At 38.6% G+C, this 3,984-nt stretch overlaps 1 pseudogene; it reads right to left on the minus strand.

Moving 5' to 3' along the window:
* Positions 1-2,127: 2,127 nt before the first annotated feature.
* On the minus strand, positions 2,128-2,246 carry LOC113897974 (annotated as a pseudogene).
* Between the last annotated feature and the right edge of the window lie 1,738 nt (positions 2,247-3,984).

Here is a 3,984-nt window from a genome sequence, read left to right on the forward strand (position 1 = left end):
ATTCTGACCTGGAGAAAATTCCATGGACAGAGGAGCCTGGCAGGGTACAGTCCAGGGGTCGCAAAGAGTCGGACATGACTGAAATCTGATAGTCTATCAATAGTGTATCAATGAAACTATCAATTGATAGTCTATCAATGAAACTCAAAGCTTAATTTTGGAAAGAACAAATGCTGCTACTTTCTAACCAACAAAGACTGTGTATTTATTGTATAGTTATACAAAAAAAATTGTAATTTAACACATGGACAAAAGTATAAGTTTTGAATATAACATAGTTCTCACATGTCCACAAGTTTCCAAGTCCAGAAATTCCTGAGGAAAGAAAGACAGAGACAGTAGTCGATAAAATAAGAACATTCCAAACAAGAAGTTATCGGACTTCCCCAGTGGTCTAAAGGTTAAGACTCTGCGCTTACAACGCAGGGGGCTCAAGTTTGATCCCTGGCTGGGAAACTTAGATCCCACATCTCATGTGGCACAGCGAGGAAAGATAAAAAGAAAGAAAGAAAGAAATATCCTCCATAAAAGAGGGGATATATGTATATGTATGCCTGACTCACTTTGTTGTACAGCAGTGTAAAGCAACTATTCATGCTAAGTCGCTCAGTCATGTCCAACTCTTTGTGACTTCATGGATTGTAGCCCATCAGGCTCCTCTGTCCATGGGATTCTCCGAGTAAGAATACTGGAGTTGGTTGCCATTTCCTTCTCCAGTGGATCTTCCTGACCCGGGGATTGAACCTGTGTCTCTTGTGTCTCCTGCATTGGCAAGCAGATTCTTTACCACTAGCACCACCCAAGAAGCCTCAAGGTAACTATACTTCAATACAAATAAACAGGAAGTTACAGCATATATTCTGTTGGAAAATGTATTGATTCGAAAGTCATGATTCACAACTTACCTTTAATACAAAGGCCAAATAGGAAAACAGTTTTGCCCAAGAAAAGTTAACTGTACCTTCCATCCAGGTTCCTCCCTCCTTTGTGCCTCTCATACACACACACACATACCATAAATGATGTTTTGGCATGAACACACACACAGATAACTTATTTTAAAAGATAGGAAAAGGAAATTAAAAGAAGCAGTCATTTTCTTTTTCACATCTAGCCATATTGCCAGCAACAGATGACAATGAAGAAATTCTGCAGTGATATGCATCCTGCTATATCGTTGCTGACCTGAGACTTCCACAGTCAAAAGAAAGCAGGTAATACCTTCCATAAGCAGAAGAAAAGCTTTAAAAATTGCTCAAGTTTACTAGTATCATTATTATGCTGATTTTTTAGATGCAGATGTAAGATTTAATGTGACAGCAGAATGTACATGTCAAAAAGTACTCTATTCAGTGGCCTAACTTTTGAGAAAATAAACAAGCCTGAAAATTAACCTACTCTATTTTCAACAGGTTTAAACCACAATGTTCTGGGTGGGGGTGGGGGGGGGGAATGAAAATCACATTAAGATTTTCATTCCCTGCATCCAGAGGCATACAGTTGTATACCAATATCTATTGTATACCAATTCTAGCCAAATCATTCCTACAAAGTAGCAACAAAAGAGTATTTCTTGCCAGATAAGAACCAAGTATTGTCTTACCAATTTTCAAAAGGAAAAAGGGGTGGGGAAAGTGCAATGAATTACTGTCAAATAAAGGTGCTATATATATATCAGAATTATCAAGGAAATATTTTTTTTAATTAGATGCAGGCAGTCTCAGCAATATTGACATGCAAATAATTATGTAAAAATATACAAATAATAGCCAAGCAGAATTCTATAGTCCTTACTCTAGATTTTGCCTCCCTATTGAAAAATGTGAAGTGAAGTGAAAGTCTCTCAGTTGTGTCTGACTCTGTGCAACCCCATGGACTGTAGTCCATGGAATTCTCCAGGCCAGCTTTTCCCTTATCCAGGGGATCTTCCCAACCCAGGGATCAAACCCAGGTCTCCCACATTACAGGGAGATTCTTTACCAGCTGAGCCACAAGAGAAGCCCAAGGATACTGGCATGTGTAGCCTATACCTTCTCCAGGGGATCTTCTCAACCCAGGAATCAAACTGGGGTCTCCTGCACTGCAGGCAGATTCTTTACCAACTGAGCTATCGGAAAAGCCCCCAAAAGCCTACAGTACCCGGTATTCCCAGGCAGTCTCCCATCCAAGTACTAACCAGGCCCGACCCTGTTTAGCTTCTGAGATCAGATGAGATCGGGTGCCTTCAGGATGATATGGCCATAGCCATCACTTCATGGCAAAAAGATGGGAAAACAGTAGAAACAGTGACAGACTTTATTTTTTTTCGGGGGGGGGGGGTCCTCCAAAATCACTGAAGATGATGACTGCAGCTGTGAAATTAAGAGATGCTTGCTCTTTGAAAGAAAAGCTATGACCAACCTAGATAGCATATTAAAAAGCAGAGACATTACTTTGCCAGCAAAGGTCCATCTAGTCAAAGCTATGGTTTTTCCAGTAGTCATGTATGGATGTGAGAGTTGAACTATAAAGAAAGCTGAGCACCAAAGAATTGATGCTTTTGAACTGTGGTGTTGGAGAAGACTCTTGAGAGTCCCTTGGACTGCAAGGAGATCCAACCAGTCCATCCTAAAGGAATCAGTCCTGAACATTCATTGGAAGCCTGATGCTGAAGCTGAAACTCCAATACTTTGGCCACCTGATGTGAAGATCTGACTCATTGGCAAAGACCCTGATGCTGGGAAAGATCGAGGGCAGGAAGAAGGGGACGACAGGATGAAATGATTGGATGGCATCACTGACTTGATGGACATGAGTTTGAGTGAGCTCTGACAGTTGGTGATGGACAGGGAAGCCTGGCATACTGCAGTCCACAGGGTCACAAAGAGTCGGACACGACTGAGTGACTGAACTGAACTGATTGAAAAATCGAACCCTGACACTAGTTATGTAGCCTTAATATCAATAAAAGTCTCTTCCTTCTCCTATAGCAGCTTCAAAATAGTAATGCAGCCAAAATTTAAAGAGTCCCTTATAAATACACCCTTTGATCTTCAATGCACTTATACTTCCATGACCAAAAATTATAGAATGTATGAAGAAAAAGGGATATAAGGAACAATTTTCTAAAATCCCCTTATTTGACAAATTGTTTAAGTCAATAAATACCATTTGCATACTCTCTAAGTAGATGCTATGCTGCCTGTGGATAGGAAGGAAAACAAAATATATGCAGACGTTGCCATCATGGGGTTTCCTGCTTGTTCAAGTTTATCTAATTTATAAGAGCCTGATCCAAGACTGTGACCCAAATCCCTTATTTCTAAGCTCTTTTCAGTATCCAGCATGCCCTTCTGTTCTTTGTTGGTCCTCTAAATCACAGTTACTATGATCCTTATTTTACAAACAAAGCAATGAAGGACAAAAATTTATATAATAAGCTCCATGTCATGTACCTAATATGCTTCAAAGCCAGGCTTTGCCCCATGTTTCCAGACATCTAGTCCAGTGTGCTTACTATTATACTAAAAGTAGTAAGTAATACTCTAGGAATAGATTGACTAGCATAATTTGGTAGTGAACTGCATGGTTAAAGAGATAACTGTTGGGTATATCCAAGTTTAGGGGGCAGGAGTTTCTTAACTGATGAGTGATGTGTTACAAGGACACAAGAATGGGGATGATAGCAAGTTCATTTAATATTTTCTACCTATGTACACGATATTTTTACCTGAGCAAAGTCATTCATATTGTCAAATACACTATTATGCTATAATTCAAAAATTATATATTACCTATCTTCTATTGTAAAGTAATGAGCCTCCAATTAAAATAAATAAATTTATAATAAAAAAGTTAAAAAAAGAAAACCTTTCACCAAAATATTGATAAAATTTGTGAATATAAAGTAGAATTTTATATCAACATTAAAGTTAAGGTCTCAATATCTGGAAAAAAAAAATATTACCTATCTTTATCCAATAAGCACAAAAGCTAGTACATGGT

The sequence above is a fragment of the Bos indicus x Bos taurus genome, chromosome 8, assembly GCF_003369695.1.
Source record: "Bos indicus x Bos taurus breed Angus x Brahman F1 hybrid chromosome 8, Bos_hybrid_MaternalHap_v2.0, whole genome shotgun sequence".
Classification (NCBI taxonomy): domain Eukaryota; kingdom Metazoa; phylum Chordata; class Mammalia; order Artiodactyla; family Bovidae; genus Bos; species Bos indicus x Bos taurus.